A 13,483-nucleotide genomic window follows, 5' to 3' on the forward strand; every position below is an offset into this window, starting at 1 on the left:
TTTTGGGTCTTTGTAGTAGCCATTCCGGAGGAAGTCTATGCCCAGAATACACGGGGCCTCTGGGCCGGTCACAATCGGATGCTTTTGCCACTCCTTCCCAGTCAGGCTCACCTCAGCTTCCAAAAGGGTCAACTGCTGTGATCCCCCGGTCACCCCAGCGATGGATACAGGTTCTGCCCCCACATGTCCCGATGGCATTAAAGTACACTGTGCCCCAGTATCAACCAATGCATCATATTTTTGTGGCTCTGATGTGCCAGGCCATCGGATCCACACCGTCCAGAAAACTCGGTTCTCCCGTGCCTCTTCCTGGCTAGAGGCAGGGCCCCTCTAGCCCTGGTTATCATTCTTTCCCTGGGCGTACATGCTCGAGGTACCTTCAAGGGGATCCGACATATCATCCTCCGTTCTGTAATACCTGGCAGCTCGGTCACGGGAGGCTGAGGCTACCTTCACCTTAGCGGAACCCCCTCGGTTAGTGCCTCCCTCCTTGAGTTCACGCACCCGCGCTGCCAGGGCAGAGGTGGGTTTCCCATCCCACCTTCTCATGTCTTCCCCATGCTCACACAGGAAAAACCACAGCTCAGCTCGTGGGGTGTACCCTCTCTCTCTAGCAGGGGGACGACGGGCTCTGACTTGGGGGCCTGTGACTCGCACTGGTGCCACACTGACCCTCCTCATCTCCTCCCTCATCTCCTCCCTCATCTCCTCCCTCATTTCCTTCCTCATCTCCTTCATCTCCTCTTTGAGGTCCTGGACCACAGCAGAGACATGAGCTTTCAGCGGGCCATTGATCATGCTGTCATAATGCCTGAGCCTGTTGGCAACAGAGCCCACTGTTTCTCGGGTATTGTCAGCATCAATCGTTGCAATGAAGGTGGTGTATTGCGATGGCCCTAGCCTTGCCAGGTTCCACATCATCTGTCCTGTGCACCTGACCTTATCGGGGTCATTATCATGCTGTCCATCCTTCCCAAAGAGTACCTCTAATATTGCCACCTCTCTTAGCTGTTGGATCCCTTGCTCGAGTGTCTTCCACTGCATTCTATGATGATACTCCTGCATTCTTTCTTTGTGAATGAACCTTTCTCTCACACTCATTAAGAGCCGCTCTCAGAGAGAGAGAGGCCCTGGCTCCCTCACAAATATCTGGTCCACACCTGGGTCCTGGGTCAACGATCCCAGATACCTTGCCTCACCACTATCGAGTTGCACACTTGTGCCCATAAGGTCCCAAACCCGAAGCAGCCAGGTGGTATAAGGCTCACGCCCCCTTCGCACAATGTCGTTTCGCATAGCACGGAGACTGTCGTGCGACAGGGACTCAGTGATGACTTCTGGCTCTGGCTCTCCTGCTGGTTGTGAGGGCCCTGGTTGCCCATCATCATTAACTGGTCGTACTGATTTGGTCTTATACTTCCTCCTTTGCACAGGGGCGACTGCTGCTGGCTGTGGTTGTCCTTGTGGTTCAGCTGAAGCCTGGACGGTTGTAACATCCGTGGGTTCCACTGCTGCACCATCGGACTCACCCTCTTTGGGGCAGGGAGAGGGTTTTTCACTAGCTGAGGAGGTGTATTCCCTTAGCAATTGGCATATCTCCTGGCGCACCTGGCCCATCTCCTGGCATATCCCCTGGCGCACCTGACCCATCTCTTGGCACATCTCCTGCATCCCTTTTGCCAGTACCCCCACCCAGTTTGGGTAGTCCATTTCTGAGGTGGACTGTTGGGCAGTATCAGTCTGTGGGGCGGGATCTCTAGTGTCTGGGGCTGTGGCAGGCTCTGGCTCTGGGGTAGGATCTCTAGTGTCTGGGGCTGTGTCAGGCTCTGGGGCAGGATCAGGCTCTGGGGTAGGAACTCTACTCTCTGGGGCCATGTCAGGTTCTGGGGCAGGATCTCTAGTCTCTGGGGCTGGTGTCCGGGTAGATATCCAAGCCAATCTCAACTTATCCTTGAATGCTAAATAGACTAGGCCTATCAGCAGCAGATGGTTAGTATTCAGAGGGAATTTAAACCCTTCGAAAATTGATGGGGTGGGCCCAAAGAACTGGTTGAGGGGTTGGGAGAAAACTTCCCCTGGTGTCATTTCCTCACAGAAGGTACCATTGTTAACATAACCCCAAAAACATGTGCTCAGTGTGTGATAGCTGTTTATCCATGTGCCCACATTCCGGAGGAAGTTAAAAACCCATGAATTCCTCACCTTCTCGACCCATAACGCAAGCTGGATAACAGCAATGGTAGCCTTAGTCAGAGGACCCATATTCAAGTAAGGAGCTGCAAAGGGGAAGAATATAGCCACGGCTACATGCCACCCAAACCAGGGTAAACTAGACCACATAGTGCTGCCTAACAAGGTTCCAATATCCAGCACACAAAATAAAGTTATCGAGGAACTGTTATTCCTTTTTCACCTCTATCTCTTAATGCCCTCAGGCCCCACATTGGGCGCCAAGATCTGTCTCGGTTTTGAAAGACAGGTGTCTGCTAAGGAAGGCAGAGGCCCCCCTTGAAGTGGCAGATATAACCCCTTTTCCCTCCAAGTTATTATATTTTGAAATCAAGGGCCTTTAGGCAAAGATGTGGGAAATAGGAATAACAGTTCTTTACTATATATATATATGTATATAACCAGTCAAACAAAACAACAACAACTATGGCAGTAACAGCAATCACAAACCCAGTGCCAGCCCTCTCGGCTGTCAGGCCCTTTCCCCTCGGGTGCAGTTCCGCTCGCAGCCGGCAGGGGCGCTGGCGGCTCCCGGTGAGCAGGGCAGGTGCGATGGTTCCCCCGCGGCTGCAGGGGGCGCTCCGGAGCGAGCTCGGGAAACCCGCGGCACTGGTGCCCTGGGATCCCGGGGAAGGATGGAACAAAGGCTTCACAAACCGCTGGGCAGCCGATCCCGGGCTCTCAGGAACAGCAGGCTGGAATGGCAGGGACGAACGCAAATCCCGGGTGGCAGGCGAGATGTATCCAGATGGGAAAAACCACGGAGGCCCAGGCAGGCAGGGCGAGCAGGGCTACAGCGTAGCGAAAGCTCGAAGCAGCAGCGGGGCAGGGCAGCCACAGCTCGGTCTCCAGCAGGGCAGGGAAAGCGGCTTTTGGGGTCCCGGTGTTGCTTCCAGCAGGAAGAAAGAACGGCCAAAAAGAAAGCAGCAGCAGCTCCTTTCTCTGCAGCTTCTCTCTCGGGACGCTCAGAGCGAACTGTCCCCACACCCAGGTGTAGACAAAAGAGTAGCCAGGCCCGCCCCACTCCCCTTTTTGTCTTTCTTAAGTACAGCTATTTGTCCCCTAGCAACATGCATATGGGAGAAAATTCCTTTAACAGGAAAACCTAAGACTAAACTAAAACCCCAACATCCCATTAAACTGTAGCTGATCGTTAGGGGTCAGGAGGAATTATTTCTCTCTCCAGCTTGTTGTCACAATGCAGAGGGTGCAGATTAATTCCTCAATTAATCAAATGTGATCTGCAAAACCTTAATTGATGAATACGTGCAAGTACACGTTGAAATGAGATCACCCTTGGAAATGAAATGAAAGGAAAATGCCCATTCCCGGGACAGTCATGTTTGCCTCTGCTCCATGCTATTGATAATGGTGCTGTGGAAAACATTCCTTGAATCCTAGAGGTCTTTCCTGTGGAGAACGAGGGAATTCCTGGTGAGTGGAACGCCCTCTCCTGAAAGGAGAAAATGAGATGAATCTGCATTTGGCTCCGGATCAATACCCTGGGCAGCACAGCAGTGCTGGGGAGGCAGGGGTGTGCTTGCTAAAGAATTCCTGCTTTTTGTCCTGCGATTGAGAAAGAACAGCATTTAATGAAACACCAGATTTCCCTATTTCACCCTATAAAGATGTGAGGATGAGCTTAAGGATGAAGGATGTGAGCGTTGCAGGTGAGGTGTGTACACGCACACGTTATATCTGCACAAATTTATTGAAAATGCATCCAAAATTCACTGGGGAAACCCCATTTTTTTCCCCTATAACCTTCCATCTAGAAGTGCCACTGTTAACGTTACCACTGAAGTATGAATGCATTTAGTAATGGTGAGGCAGAATTTGTAGCAAAATGGCTCCCTAAAATTCCTTCCCTGACAGCATGGCAAACTTAAATGAGGAGAGGGCAGTGGAGGATACAGCTGGAATTAAGGAGCGAGGTAGTTCCAGGTGACATTCCCACTCCTGGACTAGAGAAGTGCTCGATGAGTACCCAAAAGAGAGGAAAATCAGTACAGAAAATGAAAATGTTCTTCAAGCTGAGACTGGGGTTTTGCTGACCCCAGATGTCCCCCTCCTGTTTCAGCCTTCTGAAATTCCCACTGCTCTGAGACTCTGGACCTCGCCTGTTCCTGCAGGTGAGGAAATGCCAAAGTCTCTGCAGGAAGATGAAATGTGGGAATAAGAGAAGGAACCACCAACATTATTGCAATAAAATCTCTGTGTAAAGGGAGTCAGCCAAGAGACAAAGGGCCTGGGTGAAATACTGACTTAATCATCTTGATATTTCTCTTGTATTTTTTGTATTTCAAATGAATTACTCTTTCTTGGGTTGGTTTTTTTTTCCTAGTTTCATACAGCTGAAAATAAGATCCCACCAGTGGTACTGGTTATATCTTCCCACCAAATCTTCCTCTTCTCTTATCATTTGCTTGTAACTTCTTGTGCCTTTTCTGGTGTATTATTGTGTGGTTAATTTTTCTAAAGGCATGGAGAAGCCATCAGCCTGTTGTCCTTAGGAAGAGAAATATAAATATAGATACAGATATAGATACGTGATACAGGGAATTATCCCTCTGCGAGAAACAGCATTCGTAAGGAAACAAAATGGGGTTAATATTTCAAGGATATTTTTACTGCCAAGAAATTACTCTTAGAAATGAAAATAAAAATAATCTGGAAGTCGTTATGATGGTGCTACGTGGTCATTAAATATTTTCTGATTTTTGGGGAGATGTAGGTGCTTGTCTTAGGCTTTCCAGCTTGCTCCTCTGCACAGAAATCGGGTAAGAAGAAGCCCGCCATCGAGAATTTGAGGGATAAGCAAGGAAATAGACTTTGTAGCTGTAAGGGGAAAAAGCCAGAAGTCAAAAAAGAAATGTTTATTGTTCTTTAATGCCAGGCATCACCTTGGAAGCAGGAGAAGCTCTGGACTGAACTGTGGTTGTGCTGAGGCAGGAGGCCCATTGCATAATGCATTTCATTTAGTTCCCTGCACAGACGCTGCTGGGGACACTTCTTATCGAGCATGTCAGATACACAAAAAGCAATTTAGTAAGCACTGTGATCAGATCCTGATGAAATTCAATTCTTTTTTGGCCCTGCTGTTCCTGGGAGACGTCATTGATAAAAATAGTCTCTGTTTTCCTCCGAGCTCGGCTTCATTATGCTCTCTTGCTGCTCTTTCAAAATGGGTTTTTTTCCTCCCTCAAAGGTGGCTTGTTTTTACAAATAAATGAAAGGAATTGTGTTCTCTGACAGCTTACTCTGTTAACAACCCAAGCTGCCAGGATATTTGAATTTTACAGTTTTCATTTCAAGAAACTGCATAAACATGGGGCATGACAGAAACCCAAGAACAGAGCAGCTGTGGCTTGTATTGAGCAGCTAAATCAGGTGCTAAAAGCTCTTTGGTAATTTAGTGCTGAGTTTAGGAAGGAGGTGAATTGAGTAATTAATCCTGTGTCTTAATTTTTCCCCACTGGTCACTAAAACACTTTTTTACCCCCAGAGAAGACAGGAGAGGTCAGGTCACGGGTACTGACTGCATAAATTACCCGCTGTGGCTTCTGGAAATGAAGGGGAACTTCTGAAACAAAAAAAAAATAAAGAGAAATGTTGGTTTAGTTTTAAATTTGCAGACCAGTTTTGGGGTCCCAGCACAGGCAGGACCCGGAGCTGCTGGAGAGAGCCCAGAGGAGGCTCCAGGATGAGCAGAGGGATGGAGCAGCTCTGCTGGGAGGAAAGGCTGGGAGAGCTGGGACTGTCCAGCCTGGAGAGGAGAAGCTCTGGGGTGACCTCATTGTGATCTTCCAGTGCCTGGAGGAGCTACAGGAAACATGGAGAGAGACTCTTTACAAGGGCTGGAGGGACAGGACACAGGGAATGGCTTCCCAGTGCCAGAGGGCAGGGATGGATGGGATATTGGGAAGGAACTGTTCCCTGGCAGGGTGGGCAGGCCCTGGCACAGGGTGCCCAGAGCAGCTGGGGCTGCCCCATCTTGTCCCTGGAGGGGTTAAAAAAAGGTGTGGATGTGGCACTTGAGGACATGGATTAGTGGTGCTGGATTGATGGATGGACTGGATGATCTACAGCTCTTTTTCAACCTTACTGATTCTATAATTCTAAGGAGTATAAGTTAGGAGAATTAGCTGTAAATCTCTGGGGTTGAGCAGTGCAGATTTGGTTTCCTCAAGTCGTTGTGCCCTTTTCTGGGAAGTGTTTCCAGGCCCAGAATTTTTGCTATATAAACCTCTTTAACTCCCGTGACAACTTGATCAAACAATTTTCTGCAGAGAATTAATTCTCTTTCACCTGCAGAGCGTATTTTAAACCCGTGCTTGGGGTTTACTTCCGAGGTCTCAGCATTCAGTTGAGGTCTTAGCCCAAAATGTGGGTTCCCGTGTTGTGGCAGTGAGGAGGGTCAGAAGATCCCATTCCCCCTGAATTCCTGGACACCTCTGTGTCATATCAGAGTAGCACAGGAATTCCTGCAGGCTCCTGATGTGAGGCTCTGCCTCCCGTGGGTCTGATCAAAGGCAGGAATGTGTAGCTGCCAGAGGGAAGGCAAGAAAAGAGGGAGATCCTACAACGGGGAGATTGGATGTGACATGGTTTGACTAATGACGAGATTTCAGTGGTATCTCCTACATTTGTAGCATGATTCCTGCAGTTTGGATTGACTTCCTCTGTGGTTGGGTAACTCCACTGAAATATTCCCCATGTTTTGCAGCCATGCAAGTGCTCTGTGATGGATTTCTGCTCATTAGTGTTTTGTCACAGCCCTTGTTGTGCTGGCAGAGCAGCTGAGGCAGCAGCAAGGAGCGATGCTGGGATGGTTCCGCAGCTCTCCCTGCTGTTTTAGTGCCAAGTGTTGGCAAAGTCTCAGGCAGTTCTGCACAGCATGGAGAGAACTCAGCTCATTTCCCATTTACAGCTCGTATTCCAACCTCAGGAAAGCACAAGGAGAAGCCACGTGACCAAAATGATTCACCAATTCATCAACAACTTTGTTGGTTTAATAGTGCAGGGCTCCCTGGGAAGGGCTTCTGGATGGCACCAGGGGCAATGTGTGTTGCTTTAGTGATACTTTCCATCTGGAGAAAAGCTCCTCAGCCTTGTTTTCCAGAGGGATGAGAGTTCAGCAGCAAATTCCTCAGCTGAGCTGTGATGATGATGCAGGTGGAAGGTCCTGAGACTTTATCTGAAGTCCACTGGCCACAGTTATAGCTGCCTGCAAAAACCAGTAATTTTCAGGATGTCAAGTATTGGTGTGAAATGGGAACTGATTGTGCTCCTACAGGATCCCAGGATGGCTCAGGCTGCAGGAAGCACAGAGGGCACCTGGTGGCACCTCCCTGCGCCAGCAGGGCCATCCCGGAGCACAGGCACAGCACTGTGCGCACACAGCTCTGCAACAGCCCCAGGGAGGAGAGCCCAGAGCCTCTGTGGCCAATGTGCTCAGGGCTGGGCACTGCCCAGGGCAGCAGTTCTGCCTCCTGGGCAGGGCAATTGCTGGGCTCAGGCCCTGCCCGGTGCTCTGGTGCCATTGCTGGGCCCCGGAGCAGAGCCCGGGCCCTGCTCGGAGCCCTCCCTGCAGCCAGGGACAGCCAGGGCTGAGGGCCCCTCTCAGCTGGGGCTCCTCTCGAGGCTGAGCAGCCCCAGCTCCCTCAGCCTGTGCTGGGCACGGAGATGCTCCAGGCCCTTGCTCAGCTGCGCAGCCTCCGCCAGCCCCGCTCCAGGAGCTCCAAGTCTCTTTGGTTTAATTTTCCGGCATTCTTAGTGCCTTAACATCTCCGTCTTCAGTGTGGCTCGTGGGTAGAAAATGTCTTGCTGAGTTTGACTCAATAATAAATTGACAGTGTAGGGTTTTGTCCCTTCTCTCAGTGGATTTTTTGAGCTCACGTTGGCTAATCCAAACAGAACTTTGGGAACTCTTTGCTTTCCATGCCGTTTTATCCTTCACAGAATTTTCCAATGTTTACTTCTGCCTGTGTGGTGGCCCCTGTCCCTGAGCCCCAAGGCTGTCTCTGGTGGGAGCTCAAATGGTTGTGAATCATCACAGCAGCGTCACCAGAGTGAACCTGGAGCTGGTTCATGGTCTGGTGGCTTCAGCTGTATAAAAGGCACCTCTTAGGAATTAATTATCTGCTCAGAAAAGAACCTTCCTAGCTGAGGAAGGTTAACCGGCTTTCAGTTTCCTCGAACAAAATTATTTTCATGGTAACAAGCAAAAAAACTCCAAAATACACCACAGCCTCCCCCCAAAAATACACCATAAACCCCACAAATGAAAAAGGCAGCTCTGAGCAGGAAATTGTGTTATTCTAACTCCCAAAATGTTCCATTTCCTCTCTTTTCCTTCTCATCTCCCCCAAAGGAAGTTTTCCTTAAGTATCTAGGGTTGGGAAATTCAGCTTTGCATCTCAGGTAGATGGAAAAGGTAGAAAATCTGATTTTTTAAATCCTTGTTTTCAGCTGTGCAACAATTATTGTTGTTCCCTGACTTGAAAAAGAACTCCACACTGTCCATACCCGTCTATTGGAAGCCTGGCATTCCTGGACATCTTAAAATAATTTCAATAAAACAAAATACATACAAAACTTTGGAAAATACATTACTTGTATTTTAAAGTCATGTTTATTTGGGTTTTTTTAATTCTTGAAAGTCCCAAATGCATATTCTGCATCTCAGCTGTAAATTCCCTCCTAATCCTTCTATTGGATCGTGGGATGGTGAAAGCAATACTTAGGCAGGTGCCTAAAAATCCTGTTTGGATTTTTGAATGCAACTGCACTCCTGAATTATGAAGCACCATTTTAATACATTAATTTAAAATGCCAGCTGTTTCTTTTATTCACAATCCTTAGCAGGAGCCTAAAACCCCCTGGCACAAACAGGACTCTTCATTTGCTTTGTTCCATCCATAACATCTCTAAAGGCCACGAGTTTTTGCAGGACCTGCTGGCCATCCCAGGTGGAGAAGGTGCTGCTGTGCTTCCATGGTGAATACAAAGGAAGGGGGAAAAGTGAGGTTTCTGCTGCTACCTTATTCTCTCTGAGCTTTTTTTGAGTGTTCTTCTGCCTTGATCATCTGGTGGCTCTGCAGACTCCCTGGCAGGCTCCCCATCACGGCTCTGTTTGAAGGAGGATTTGTTAAATTTATTAGTATTTGTGCTCAGAGTTGCGAGGTGGGGTTGGGGTTCTGCTTTTTGGCCTGCCCAGTTCTGCTGTACTGAACACCTGGAAGTAAATTAATCACCACACCAATAACTGAGGGAGCTTTTCCCTAACGAGGAAAATAAATGAGTGCACATTGCACCCTCGGACTGACAAGACTATGTTTGTTTTTTAATCAGCTGCCTCTGCCAGAGCTTGGGCAGCCTTTCATGTTCCCCTGGAAGCGGCTGGGATTTGCAGGCCGGCTGTTTATTCTGAGTCATCTCCTGCCCTGCTGGGGCTCCATGCTGACTTTCCCAGCATTCTTCCAGCCTTTCCCTGCCAAACCCCCACATGCTCTTGCTTTGCTTCCAGCTGAGGGTCCTGCAGCACTCGTGGGCCCCTCAGACACTTCACACCTTCATTAATCTGTTTTCCCTTCCTTTTAATGAGCTCCCATCTCCTCGTGAAGCTCCTGAGAAGGAGCCTGGTAGGGGATTTTTAGGCCTCTTGCAAGGATGTTGGATACCTGTGGAAGACTCACCGTTGCTCCTGCTGTTTCACTATTCATTTTTAAAAGAGTTACTTCTGATTAAAAGCATATACACACCTAAACTTCCTATGTGTGCTTTGATTAATTTATTAACGTGCTTTCACCCATTTATTAACTTTATTAACTTAATGGCCCCTTCACTGTTTTATGTTTCCATAGTTCTAATTTCTAAACTTGAATGAAACAGATGCTGCATTATCTGCGGGTTATTAAAACAATACGAAAGAACCTTGAGTTGTGCTTCAAAGCACATCAGCCAGCTTCATTCAAAACAGCTTTAAATTGTTAAAATTGGAGTTGTTCAGCCTGGAGAAGAGAAAGTTGTGGGGAGACTTCACAGTCCCATCCAGGGCCTGAAGGGGCTGCAGGGAAACTTGAGAGGGACCCTGCAACAGGTCAAGGGGAACGGGTTCAGACTGACAGAGAGGAAATTTAGATGGGCTATTGGGAACAAATTGTTCCCTGGGAGGGTGGGGAGGGGCTGGGATGGAATTCCCAGAGCAGCTGTGGCTGCCCCTGGATCCCTGGCAGTGTCCAAGGCCAGATTGGACACTGGGGACTGGAGCAGCCTGGGACAGTGAAAGGTGTCCCTGCCCATGGCAGGGGGTGGGATGGGCTTTGAGGTCCCTTCCAACCCAAACCATTCCATGATTTTATGATTCTATCCCTAAACATTTCAGCAGATGGTGCATGATATCTCCTAGCTCATGAGCAGCCCATTTCAGGTGTGTACAGTACCTGGAGAAACAACAGAATAAAAATGTAATGGATTTCACTTTTTATTCTCAGCTTCCTTGTAATTCATTTCCTCATTGGACTTGTTTCTATTCAGTTGAGTGCTTTGTTTCCCGGGGGTCAGTGCAAAGGTGGCAGTGTGGGATAAAATATCTTCTGTTCAACCAGAACCTGTTTGATCTCCAATGCAGGGGTTCTAAATGCTGCTCTCCAGCTTTGCCTTGAACTGGAAAATAAAGCATTGTTCTTACTATTCGAGTTATTTGTTGAACAATTCTGATTTTCGTCTTGGATTGGCACAGACTCAGCCTGGCCTGCAGTATTGTGACCATAGAGTCCCAGTATCCCAGACGGGTTTGGGTTGGAAGGGACGTTAAAGATCCCAAATTCCACCCCCTCCCATGGGCAGGGACACCTTCCACTATCCCAGATTGCTTCAAGCCCCATCCAACCTGGACACTTGGCCTTGGACACTTCCAGGGATCCAGCGGCAGCCACAGCTGCTCTGGGCATTAACAGAGAGTTTAAACCCAGCCTTAGCAGTGGGATTGGTTTTGTTGTGGGTGCGTTTTTAACTTGAATGTGGGGTTTTCTGAGAGGGCTCCAACTGATCTGTGAATTTAAAAATAGGATTTTAGTCTTGGTCCGGTTTCTGCACAATCTTCTCTCTCCCCATGCAACTTTTATGCCGTCCTAAAGCCTTTAAAAATTCAAGCAGATGTCAAATATATCTCCTTGTCTCTCTCTTTCTGCCTATTTTGAGCTCATCTCCCTCATTACGCTTTTAAGAGTTTAATTTTTCAAAGAGTCCCAAATGGACTTGGATGGTGACAAAGGACCTGGCCAGCGGGATGAGGACGGGGACAAAAGCCATGAGCAGGAGTGGAGTGAGGAGCTTCCCAGTTCCAATTTGGGAGTCCAAGAGCATCCATCCCCACTTTTTAACGTGCCTATCCCTGACATGTCTCTTCCTTAAATGTCTTTGGCATGGAAAAAGCCGGAAGATCCTCTGGACTTGAGGAACCTGTAGGAAGTGCCTGGGGGGGGACACAGCTTGGGGTGTGGTGGCAGGTGACCATGGGGCTGTGTCGCGGTATCCCACAGTGGTAGGGAGGAGAAGAGAGATCCAGCAGGCAGGAATTGTGCAGCAAGATTAATTTATTTAATTATTTTGCAACTCTTTCATAGACTAAAATCTTCATAGTCTAATTGGTCAAAGGATCCCTTGGGGTGATTGGCTAAAATCCTAAAACATCCACTGTCAAAATATTTTTCTACTGTACCATAAACAAAGCTCTGCAAGGTCTCAGGTATTCATAGCTTATAGAACTCTACAAATATCTTCCATAAGAGAGGAAAGTATCTTAAAGGACTGGAAAGAAGGAAGAGAAATTCTTGCTAGCAGTAATATTTGTATCCACAGGGCTGCCCATCCACACCCACAGGAGGGGTGGATAAACTGCCTTGCCTTCATCCCTGGCTTCCTCTCCTCCTCCTGGCTCATCCCTTTTCCCTCTAATTTTCCCCTCAGCATTGCCAAAGCTCTCCCAGCTCCACTTCCAGCTCTCAGCAGGCGGATTTCTGACAGCTCTGCCAAAACTTGGCTGAGTGTGGACTTGTCTCATTCCTGTTCCCATGCTAAATTTCAAGTCCCCTCTTGCAGAACATGGAGATTTCTAAAGGAAAGGCTGCCAGGACGAGTTGTATGTGGAAAAAAAAGGCGTCTGGTTTTTCACAGAGCTCATTAAGGAAACATTCCAAGGGGAGGGAAAAGCCTGGTGTGCACACATCCGTGTGTGGTACATTTGCACGTTGGTTGAGCAGCCAAGGTCACTGAAACTGTAGGAGTTGGAAATGGCAGCTCTGGAGTTGCCACTGGAAGCTGGATTGAAAGAGATGAAAGCTGGCACCAGTTTTGGGGTAACCTGATTGTGATCTTCCAGAGCCTGAAGGAGCTACAAGAAACACGGAGAGAGACTCTTTACAAGGGATGGAGGAACAGGACACAGGGAATGGCTTCCCAGTGCCAGAGGGCAGGGATGGATGGGAGATTGGGAAGGAATTGTTCCCTGGCAGGGTGGGCAGGCCCTGGCACAGGGCTGTGGCTGCCCCTGGATCCCTGGCAGTGTCCAAGGCCAGGCTGGACATTGGGGCTTGGAGCAGCCTGGGACAGTGGAAGGTGTCCCTGCCCATGGCAGGGGGTGGAATTTGGGATCTTAAAGGTCCCTTCCAACCCAAACCATTCCATGACTCTGCGATTCTATTTCCATGTTAAGCATTTGAATTCACTTCCAAACAATGGTGAATTATTCCAACACCATCCACACTTTTCCAAGGTAGCTATCCCTGAAATGTCGGTGCCTTAAGTTTCTTTTGCAAGGTGTATTTGTGGATCACAGCACTCCAGCTCCTGATGGTGCTCCAGTTCAATTTGCTGTTTTCCTGTTTCCAGACATTTGCTGTGTTTCACTGGGTGATGTCTGAAATCCCTGATTTATAGAAACACAGGCAAGCATTTGTGAGCTGCGTTTATCAACTGTTTACTATCAGCTTCTAAGTTGATAAGGGGGTTGGAGCACTTCCCCTGTGGAGCCAGGCTGGGAGAGCTGGGGCTGGAAAAGAGAAGGAGACCTCACAGTTCCTTCCAGGATCTCAAGGGATACAGGGAAGCCAGAGAGGGACTCTGCAGCAGGAACTGAGTGCCAGGACAAGGGGGAATGGGTTCAGACTGACAGAGGGGAAATTTAGGTGAAATATAAGGAAGGAATTGTTCCCTGGCAGGGTGGGCAGGCCCTGGCACAGGGTGCCCAGAG

The 13,483-nt window shown here is 48.6% G+C and overlaps 1 protein-coding gene across 13 annotated transcripts in view; it reads left to right on the forward strand.

Annotated features, from left to right (window-relative positions):
• The window catches only part of PCDH15 (protocadherin related 15), a 711,356-nt gene that overhangs the window by 510,278 nt on the left and 187,595 nt on the right, over nucleotides 1-13,483 (forward strand). The window lies entirely within an intron of this gene.

This window comes from Corvus hawaiiensis, chromosome 8 (assembly GCF_020740725.1).
Source record: "Corvus hawaiiensis isolate bCorHaw1 chromosome 8, bCorHaw1.pri.cur, whole genome shotgun sequence".
NCBI lineage: Eukaryota > Metazoa > Chordata > Aves > Passeriformes > Corvidae > Corvus > Corvus hawaiiensis.